The sequence below is a fragment of the Propithecus coquereli genome, unplaced genomic scaffold (assembly GCF_000956105.1).
Source record: "Propithecus coquereli isolate 6110/MARCELLA unplaced genomic scaffold, Pcoq_1.0 Scaffold235, whole genome shotgun sequence".
Classification (NCBI taxonomy): Eukaryota; Metazoa; Chordata; class Mammalia; order Primates; family Indriidae; genus Propithecus; species Propithecus coquereli.
In genome coordinates, this window is record NW_012147897.1 from 466,363 (window position 1) to 478,230 (window position 11,868).

Here is an 11,868-nt window from a genome sequence, read left to right on the forward strand (position 1 = left end):
TTTTATCTATAATTAAGAATATTCCATCTGAGTTTATGTCCAATGACATTTGACAATTTGAATTATGTAACTCTACATATTTTATATTCTCACCTATATTTATTCTTTGTGTGATCCCTGAAGAGATTGAGATAAAATAGAAGAATGGAAGATGTGAGTTCCAAATATTATCCTTCAATAATAGTGAGGAACACTTTTGTGAAGGGCTTAGTTTGGTTTCAGAACCAAGGAACACTGACTCAACCCTAGAGTTAGACATATATTCCTCATCAGAACGGGAAGACAGCATGTAGACAACCACTAGGGAGCACACATGGCTTCTTTAGAAAGCCTCACTACCAGGTAATATGTGTGAGGGTGGGGGGCTTAATTAAACTTAGTTTATTCTTGCCAAATTTTCAAATCTATTACTACTTCTCCCTAGCACATAGCGAATACGGGGTAGAGAAAGGATTGGCTGTACAATACTTGAACATCAAGAGTGGGGAGAAACCATTTGCACCAGTAGTTTGATAAAGTTGAATCAAACATATAAACATTCATTTTTAGTTTAAGAACATAAGACTCTTATACAGGGTTTACATTCAAACTAGTCTATTCTGTATTTTTACATACCTTAGCCAAGTCATTCCTCATGCAAACTTTATAAGATTTGTAATGTTAATATGCTTATTTTACAAATGAGAAAACTGAGGCACAGAGAAATTAGTTGATTTTTCCATGGTCACAGGGATCATAAAGGTGAAGCTAGGATTTTAACTTAAGATGTCTGGCTCCAGATTTACATTCTTTTTTTTTAAGTGTAAGCACAAATTTATTGTCTCACAAATTAAGAATTTTGGAGTGGGAGTCACCACGGTTGCTTACTACACTGATTTAATGATATTATGGTTCTGTTTCTCTGCCTTTATTTATTTATTTCAAAATATTAAGGGAGTACAAATGTTTTTGTTACTTGGATACCTTGTATAATGCTTAAGCCAGGACTTTCAGTGTGCACATCACCAGAATACTGTTCATTGTACCCAATAGCTAAGTTTTATTCGTCATCCTTCCAACCTCACCTCTTATTGGTTTCCAATGTTCTTCACATTGTTTGTGCCATGTGTGCCCATCATTGAGCCCCTAATTATTAGTGATTGCATGTGGTGTTTGTTTTTCTATTTCTGAGATACTTTGCTTATGATAGTGGACTATAGTTCCTTCCAAGTGCTGAAAAAGACATTATTCCTTTCTATGGCTGAGTAGTACTCCATGGTGTGTGTGTGTGTGTGTGTGTATGTATATATTTTATTTACCCTATCATGACACGATGAGCACTTAGGCTGATTCCACATCTTTGCAATTGTGAATTGTGCTACAATAAACATTCAAATGCAAATGACATTTTTATAAAATGACTTAGTTTCCTATGGGTAGATACTCAATAATGGGATTGCTGGATCAAATGGCAAGTCTACATTTATTTCTTTGAGGTATTCCCATACTGTTTCCATAGAGGTTGTACCAATTTGCAGTCCAACCAACAATGTATAAGTGTTCCTTTCTCTCTGCATCCATGCCAGCATCTATCATTTTTTGACTTTTTGCTAATGTCCATTAACATTAACATGGTAAAGCCAAAGATAACATTCTTTTTGATGGTGAGTCCAGCCAGATGTGAAATAGTCCAGTGTTTATTATTTTGGGACCAGTACTAATCAGGCTGGCCCAGTGTTTTTGATTAAACTCAGAATATCAATGGCATTATAGTTTTTTTATTTTTGTTTGCCCATTTGTACTTTTTTCCTTAGTTTTGCTTTAAACTGGTTGTGACTGTGATGTGCTCAATCATAATTAAATGTGTTACTTAACAATAAAGTGTTAGCTTTCTTTCTCAATCATTTACAAGCAAAAAAAATTATGAAACAGTTATTTGTTCATTTACTTATATTTTATTTCAATAGATTTAGGGAATACAAGTGTTTTTGTTACACGGATGAGTTGTATAGTGGCAAAATCAGGGCTGCTACTGTATCTGCCACCTGAATAGTTTACATTGTACCCAATAGGTGAGTTTTGATACCTCACCCTTCTCCCACCTGCCCCACTTCTTAGTTTTCAATGTCCATTATTTCACAGTATGGTCACATATACCCATCGTTTAGCTCCCACTTATAAGTGAGAATATACAGTATTTATTTTTCCATTCCTGAGATACTCCACTTAGGATAATGGTCTCTAGTTCCATCCAGTTGCAGCAAAAGATATTATTTCATTCCTTTATATAGCTGAATAGTGCTCCATGCTTATATATATATATATATATACACATATACATATATATACACACACATATATACATGCAAACACAGACACACACCCCACATTTTATTTACCCACTCATCAGTTGATAGGCACTTACGTTGACTCCATATATTTGCAGTTGTGGGTTGTGCTGCAGTAAACATTGACAAACCCACAGCCAACATCATACTGAATGGGGAAAAATTGAAAACATTCCCCCTATGAACTGGAACAAAACAAGGGTTCCCACTGTCACCACTTCTATTCAACGTAGTAGTGGAAATCCTACCAGAGCAATCAGGCAGGAAAAAATAAAAAGCATCCAAATCAGAATAGAGGAGGTCAAGCTATCCCTATTTGCTGATGATATAATCTTATATCTAGAAAACCCTAAAGATTTCTCCAAAAGACTCCTAGAATTGATAAATAAATTCAGTAAAGTCTCAGGTTATAAAATTAATGTTCACACATGAGTAGCATTTCTATATATTAATAACAGCCAAGCTTAAAGTCAAATAAAAAACTCAATACCATATACAATAGCTGAAAGTAAAATAAAATACCTGTAAATACACTTGCCCAAGGAGGTGGAAAATCTCTACAGGGAGAACTACAAAACATTGATGAAAGAAATCATAGATTACATGATTAAAACACTTTTATTCATTCATTTGACATGTGCTTAACTTTTCATTTCTGGCTTGGATAAGGAGGCTGCACAGGTCAAAGAATTGCCATTGACAATTCCCCCCAAGATAGTCCTGAATACTTTCCAAATGTTCACTTTCCAGTTTGAACACAGAAAATTAGTGCACACAGTTCTTAAATATGATTCTTTATGAATACAAGAGCTATATTTTATTTCTTGGAAAACACTTTCAGTACTTGTTCCCTAATCTGTTTAGTTCTGACACCATAAATTACAGGGTTGAGAGCAGGTGGAATAACTACATAGAAATTGGCTAGAAGAATGTGGATATAGCGTGGTATATTCTAGCCAAACCTATGGGTCATGAATTAAAAAAAATGCAGGGGTATAGAAAGTCAACATGACACACACATGTGAGCCACAGGTGCTGAGTGTCTTGACTCGGGCATCACGAGAAGAGAATAGAAATACCACACGAAGGATCTGGACATAGGAAATGACAATGGCTATGATGTCAAACACCAGGATACAGATGGTACATAAGCCATAGATGATGTTGACCTGGATGCTGGCACAGGACAGGCGGGCAATACCCATGTGTTCACAATAAGTGTGCGGGATAATTCAGTTTCCACAAAATGGTAACCTTAGGATGAGTGGAACAAAGGGTACAGCAAAAGACAAAGATCTCAGTAGGATTACCCATGCGATGCTGAATACCACCTTGTTTGTCAGCACCAGCATGTAGCAAAGAGGGTTACAGTTGGCCACATAGCGGTCATAGGCCATGGCCACAAGCACAGCTGACTCCAAGACAGTGCGCAGATGGATGAAGAACATCTGGATGAGGCAGCCCTCAAAAGTGATTTCTCTCAGGGTAAGCCAGAAGATGACAAGCATTTTAGGGATGGTGGATGTGGACAGGCCCAGGTCAATAGATGACAGAATGGCCAGGAAGTAGAACATGGACTGATGGAGAGTACTCTCAGTCCAAATCACAAAAAAGATACTGATATTTCCAAGCACAGCTGTCAGAAACACAGCAAAGAAAGGAAAACCAATCCAGAGATGCATATTTTCCAGCCCAGGGATCCCCAGAGGAAGGAAAAAATAGGGATGAAATTGGGTGGTATTCAGTGGGACCATTATTCGGAGATCTTTTTGTACTAAAATATATCATAGACTAAATAGCTCTCATTCATCAAGTGGGGCTTATCCTTGCCTTAGCACACAGAGATAAATGAAAAGATCAGTGAAACTTCTATCATATCCACCACATTTCTTCACCATAGACATTTGAAAGTACATAAAATTTAATGGTAAAATATGGTGGCATCATTTCAATGTACTGTTAGATTCATTCAATTAAATTCAATATTTTAGTTCAACAAACATTAATTGTCTACTATGTGTGTACCAAGTACTACGCTAAGATTGATTGTAAAAGATAAACTAGAGAAGGTCTCTTTCCTTAGAGAACTTAATTAGTGGTTTAACATTTGTGTTAGTGGTCGTATCAGTTACACAAATCATCAATCTAAACTAATAAAGTATCGATAAGATAAAATTGTTCTCTTGCTAGACACATAAAAGATTCTCCTGAAAATATTTTAAAATAATTTTATATAAAAATTAATTTATGAATATATATTTCATAGACAAAGAAGTAGATACATAGTTTAAACATGGTGAAAGCCATTATAATTCACATGGGCCACATTTCTGAGCAGACCATTTATAATTCACTCTTCAAAGAAACTATAAATTCAGCAAACTGGAACATTCAGGGAAAATTTGGACATGTGTGAGTTTCCCATTACTTAAACCTCTGAATCCACTTCTCATTCTATAGTCATCTTCCAATCTTTTCTTTCTTGCTGCTGACAATATGAGAGAGATACCCTGCCTTAAGCTTTTATTAATGAAACCCCTTACTCTGGAAAATCCTCTCAGGATAATCTTCTTACTCTGCGTCTGCTTACAAGGTAATGTATATATCCCTCTTCATCTCCAATCTGATGATAGGCTTTGCCATATGTAAGTGTCTTTCTGCTGATGACTGCCAAGAAAGAAACACTGATTTACATATATGCACACACACGGACATTAATGTTCAAGTTTATAAAATATCACAAAATTTTCAGGAAAGTGAGTTAATTTATACACACCGCTCCTTGATACTGAATCTATCAATTCTCTTGCCATGATACATCACCTTAATAAAGCTAAACACACTGTGATCAAGAGCTTTTTTCTCTTCTATACATTTGTGTGTGTGTGTGTGTGTGTGTGTGTGCATGCACATATGTCTTGGAAGGGTGCGTTTCAGCTTGGGTCTTAAAAAAATTTCTCAAGAATTTTTATAATGCAGAATTTGACCCCAAATACAGGAAGGAGACAAAAAATTGAGTTAAGATAATTACTTACAGACAAATAAATTACTAGATTGAGAGAGCAGAAGAAAGATTCCAGGGAAGGAAAAAATAATAGCTCTCTAATTTGAGCAGGGATGACTATATGCAAGGAGATGCATTTAAATTCACAGGATTGAGGAAGGAGATGTAGTAAAAGCCCATAATCAGATTTATCCTCTGTGACTTGGGTTTAGCTAATTTAACAGAGCTTAGTTTATGGAAATAGCATAAAGTTTAGAAACTGACACCAGTAATTGAATCCAAGTTCTGTTGCTCATTGCCTCTAAGACTACTTACCTATGAAATGAGACAAAAATGCCTAACATTATAAGATTCTAGCAAAATATGCCCAATCCAAGATAGAACATCAAAAAAGTATCATTACAGTGACCACTTATACTACTGAGAGGAATATGACAAAATAAAAAGCTATAGAGAACTTAGTTCTGATATATCTTAGCTTGTGAAGGCAAGAGTTGCTTAAGTGTATATGAGATTATGGCAATGCGTTCTTATAATCCGTTCCCTTACTCCCTCCCTTAGTCAGAATGTTTTCTTTTTTTCCTCTTATTTTATCACCTACTATTTCTCTTTTCCTTGTTTTCAGCTAGCCACAGATAAGGATCTATACTTCTAAAATGTTACCTATCAGTAGACACCTGGAGAAGTTAGCAAATCTCCTTTAGCATCCTTCTGAATTCTATTTGCTTAGGGCAGAGGTGTTTTGTGTTGTGGCCAAAACCTCCAGAGTGTGACCTTTGCAATGCTCTATATCAGAACACCCTGGGGATAATGGACCCTGCAAGGCTCTGAGCTCAGTATTAACCTTTTCCTTGTGAAACCGAATGGTACTGCATATAGATAACCCATGTCCTGATTCTGGGACCACATTCTGAAGTTTAGGAGTATCCTATTTCCAGGGGTAAAATCATCATTTTCTTTTAAATCTTGTAAAATATTTAAACATTTTTTTCTTCTCAGATGAATTCCTGGAATTTGTTCTGGGCTCTTTATCCCGAACACTTCAAGGACAGTGGGGCTGGTCCTTGTCCCACAATGTGTAGGCCAATGACTATATTAAATCTAGGTATATCTTCTTAAAATTGTGCAACTACCACATTGATTCAATATTTCATAAAAATGTGACACTGGAAAGTGAAAAAGTACACTATGATATCATTATAATAATTAACATTTAGCATAATTGCACTACCTTAAAGTGAATAAATGCATATAATTTTGTATCCCACTAAGATCTATCATGCCATTCCTCTGCAGGTTTCCCATAATTAATGGAAAGCAGATATGAAATTTCAGAGGGTAGAGCCTAGTTATTGTGTCATCACTTTCCCACCGATTACTTATCTAAAACCATGTAAAAATTGCCTTATCTTATTTTTTTAATTTTTCATTTTTAATTCTCATGGTTACATAATAGTTGTATATCTTTGTAGGTTACTTTCAATTTCAATTCCGAAGCCTGTACAATGAGGAAATTTGTCAAATAAGTTTTAGTCTCCCTTATTCCTAACATTATATGAGTTTATTATCCCATGTTAAGGATGAAGGATAGAAATAGGGGAAAAGAAGGACAGAAATAGGGGGAAAGAAGCACACAGAATGCTCTAGAGCTGAGTTTTCAGGATTCCATTCTAGAAGGATTTTCCATGAGTGATGAGAACTGATCTTGGTCTCTGAAAAGGATAAATAGGTTTCATGGTTCATTCACTGATCATTCAGAAAATATGCATTAATTATCTACAATGTGTTAGGCACTGTCCATATAGGAGTAGGTAGAACCAACATAATGACTTTTTTCCCTAGTAAGAGGAAAAGCACAAAAGAGAATAAATGAGATAAATGTGTAAGCTTTATGTTGAAATATAAAGAGCAGGGTGGGGTAGGAATGGTGATGGTTAGTGTTGACACTAAGAATGTGAAATTTAAGTAAAAATTTGAAGGAGGTGAGGAAGCAAGAATCTGGGGGAGGGTGGGGGGAAGTGTTCCAGGCAGAGAGAACACAAATGCAAAGAAACTGAAGCTAAAGCATGTATGGTGTGGTCAAGGAAAAGACAAGTTTCACAGAATTAAAGTCTTAAAGACGTGACAACATTGGGAACTCTCAGAATTCCATAAACATACATTTCACAGGGCAATCATTGAACAGATAAACACCAAAGGAGATCTTCATTTAGTGGCTAGCAATCAGGGTAGCCCGTGGATGTTATTTTGTCAAGTAGTCATTTTGAAGTCAACTCAATTATTTGTTGTCTTGTTTTGGTATCTGTTCTTTCTTTCATTTTTTGTATAGCACAAAACGTGGTAACAGGAAGAAACACGTTGCCAGATTACCAATAGCTTCTGTCTTTGTTTAATTGACTGCTAATGCATAAGTATCTTTCCATGCCTTCTCATTCCCTCTTCTACTAAGTTATTAATATAATAATTACTATCAAATATTTAAGAATGCCAAATCCATAAAGGAAACAGAGAAAATGAATGTTTTGTTTTGTTCAGTAGTTAAATTGGGTGAAGAATGAATAACAACATTCACAAATGAAAAAATTGGGAGGATTTTTTTATAGCTGTTCTCCATTTGCATACATTTAGAGCATCTATATCACACAGTGGAAAACTCTTTTCAGTAAGTGGGACATACTTACTAATATTTGCAAATATTGCTTTAGTGCTCTCCTGGATCTAGTACCACTGTGAAAATTCTAATTCTGATATGATTATTATCACTGTGTGAGTGATATGATTTTACTTTTTTGAAAATTCTAGAATTTACCTTTACTTTAATCATAGTTAATTATCTCCATTACATTCCAGTTTTTTAAAAAATCTATTTTTTGACATATCATATGCCCTATAAACCTGAAATTTTATATGCTTTTTTAATTTTAGAAATTAGTAGTCATTGAAAAAATATTTCTCCTCTTAATTAATATTTCCCTCTTTCTACTATTCAAAATATACGTTTTTGACAATTCTACTTTAATCCTCCAATTCTGTCAACTTTTTAAAAATTTTCTGAAATTTATAAATTTTTGATAATTTCATACTTGTTTTGTGATTTGTTATTTAACATTTTTTGTGTGTGCATGCTTAAAAATAATATTCTGTAATTTTATGAAAAGAGCATTATAAAAATTGATTAGCGTAAATCTAAAAATTATTGTTTTTGCCAAATATTCTTTTAGATATTTAATTCTATGAGGTTGTATTAATTTCCTATTGCTACCATAATATACTCACAAATTTAATGGCCTAAAATAACACAAATTTATTATCTTTCAGTTCTGTATGTTACAAATCCAGAACATATGTCACTAGGCTAAAATCAAGATGTTGACAGATTCATTCTTTTCTGGAGGCTTTAGGGGATAATACACTTTTTTGATTTTTTCATCTTTTGGAGCCTACTCATATTCCTTGGATCAAGGTCTCCTGCTATCTTCAAGGCTGGTAATGGCAGTATAGTCTTTCTCACACCCCATCCCACTGACACTTAGTTTTCTGCTGCCTCCCATTTCCACTTTTTAAGTACCTTTGTAATTACATTAGACCCACCTAGATAATCTAGATTAATCTCTGGATTTTAAGGTCAGATGATTACCAATCTTATTTCTATCTGCCCTATCTGGGGGATGGGCATACTTGTAGCTCTGACTCGGGCCATGTGAAGGCAATATATGTAACCAAAGTGTTTGTACCCTAATAATTTTCTAAAATACAAGCAAATAAATACATAAAAATGGTTGAAGCATTAAAAAAATTCCAGTTTTTAATGAACATTTCAATCTTACAATTAATTATTTTGAGTATATATAATTATAGTTATTATAAAACCTGTAGGAAAAATGTATTATTTGATCATCTATGTGTATTCCTGTGTTCCATTTTATGTCACATTTGTTTCATTCTTTCTCTGCTTAGTTATGTTAATGCAAGACATTTAGTGTAAAATGAAGTCAAAATAATTTGAAGCCCAGCATAATGTTATATAAAGCTATTCTGATTTAGAATATTTAAATTTATATTTACTCCTGGCAGGTGGCCATGACCACTAACAATCTAAGATCTTCTTAATCAAATCAGGATTTCAGATGGTTTTAACCTATGTCAGTATCTCTGAGAATATATCAATTTCTGGCTCACCCTTACACTTAGGGAAGTTCCCTATGAAATCATATGCAAAAGTCTGAGTAGTTTCTAGAACCTGTACACATATTAGTATACTAATATTAGTATGCATATTAGTACCATAGTCTTTTACTCTACTGTACAATTTTAGTATTCATAGTCTCTTAATTTTATTGAAAACTTTCACGGTAGGAATCTGCCCACTCCCTGTTGTATATCTAAGCTCATCCAGCCATCCAGGATAGAGTCAGGATTTCCTTGATTTTTGTCCCACTTGAACCTCCCTTAGGCATTCTTGGTTCCTATGGAAATTCCCTCTATCTCATCTTGAGCAACTTGCATCCCTTCGGCCCACGGGTCTCTACTTGTTATATAACATAAGTAGCTACAGTTCCCTCAGGCTTCCAGAACTCCTATATAACAAGGGCAAAACTTCTTTCATCACAGGTGTATAAGCTGGTAATGTTCCAGACCCCTTAGGCAGCACTACCTCCAACTGAGTGCTCTAACCAGGAGTGAGAAAGCAAAACAGTAAGTTAATGAAGCAATGAGTAAACACAAGTGGCCTACACCCTGAGTAAGTCTGATGGGGGAGAAGGGGAAAGTGAGGGGGGAAAACAGCTGCCATTTGTGAAAGGAAAAGAGGGAAGAAAATGTAGATCAAAGAGAGAAAAGATTGGGATTGAGTAGTTGGAGAAAGGGGATTTAGAGGAGAAAAAGGAGTGAATTTTGTAGGGGAAAAAAACACGTGTGGTGTGATACAACAATGTGAGGTGAGATGTGGTTGGCTGTTTTAGATAACTGGACAGAAAGTATTTGAAAAGAGTGGTGAGAAAGAGGTTTGAACTGTTACACAAATAGAAAGAGTTAAGAATGCATGCAGTTTGGGGAACAAGTGTCAATGGCATGTTTGAGATCAGAAGTAGTAAAGCTGTCAGAGAGGCTATGTCGGGGGTTTGAGGAAGAGAGCACAAATGTGAGGAGGAGGAGGAGTAGGGGAAAAACCAGATAGAAACTTCCACCTCTTCTTCCCATACATGAGGAAAAAGGATTCCATTATGTACCGTCTCATGAGTGATAGCAATGGTTTTCCTTTTATTCTGAGAGCAATAGGAAGAAATTACATTTTAAACAGAGAAATGACTTGACTTGCCAATTCTTGTTAAGAATTTCTACCTGCTATAAGAAAATGAATTTGAGGAAAATGGCACAAGAATGAGATGAGTTAAGAAACTAACAAAATATTGCATACAAGAAATCATGACAACAGTGCTAAAGATCAGAAGTGAATAAATTAAAATATATTGTACATAAAAACAAGAGGACTTATTGATGGATTTGACAGAACTAAGTGTTTGAATGATGGAAAACAATGCCTAGTTTTTTAAACTTGACCAACTGTATGGTAACAGTTACATTTACCAAGAAGGGCATATTAAGAATGTTATTAAGAAAAATTCTTTATTGAATATTTAATGTTTGCTGTGTCTCTTAGCCATTCAAGGATCCAGTAGACTGTTGGATATACCACTCTGGAGATCATTAGAGAAGTCAAGGATAGAGATATATAGTGGAGTCATCAATGTATAGAAAGTTCTAAAAGTCACAGTACTGAATAAAACATATCAGGAAAAGGGAATACTTATATAAGAGAAATAAAACCAGAACTATGACCTAGGGTACCCATGACAACATTTAAAAACCTGACTGTGGAGGAATACCCAACAAAAATTATTTTAAAAGGATCAGTTGGTGAGATGAGAGGAAACAAAAGCAAGAGTTTTCAAAGAGCAGAATTGTCAACAGTGTCACATGCTACTGGGAGTTGTAGGAGGATGAGACAGGGATGTTTATGTGGGTTTGTTGGCCAGAGATCATTAACTTAACTGGAACTGTTTCAGTTTCAGCAAGGTGTTGGGTGGGTTAGTAAAATAGAGATTGGATAATGTAAGGAAATACTTACTATATACTTTATTATACTCTCACAGCCCCTTTTCATATATAATACTTTCCGGTGATTTCAATTGATCCATCTTCCTTGAAGATGGATTGTTCAATCACATGTTTTCAGTGTTTGTCACCAGAAATATGTACACATTCCTATTATACTTCCAGTTCTAGGCTTTCAGTTCTCATCATTGGAAGTACCACTTGTGTCTAATAAATTCTCAAAAGTTAAAGACAAAGAAAATTTTGAAAGCAGCCAAAAAAAACCAATTCGTAAGACACAAAACAACCCCACATATGATCACCTGCAGATTTCTGAACAGAAACTTTGCAGGCGAGAAAAGAGTGAGAGAATATATTCAAAGTGTTGATTAAAAAAAAAAAATACCTGCCAAGTCATAATACTATACCCACTAAAAGTGTCCT

The 11,868-nt window shown here is 34.9% G+C and overlaps 1 pseudogene; it reads right to left on the minus strand.

Moving 5' to 3' along the window:
- Positions 1 to 3,144: 3,144 nt before the first annotated feature.
- Positions 3,145 to 4,081, minus strand: LOC105811358 (annotated as a pseudogene).
- Between the last annotated feature and the right edge of the window lie 7,787 nt (positions 4,082 to 11,868).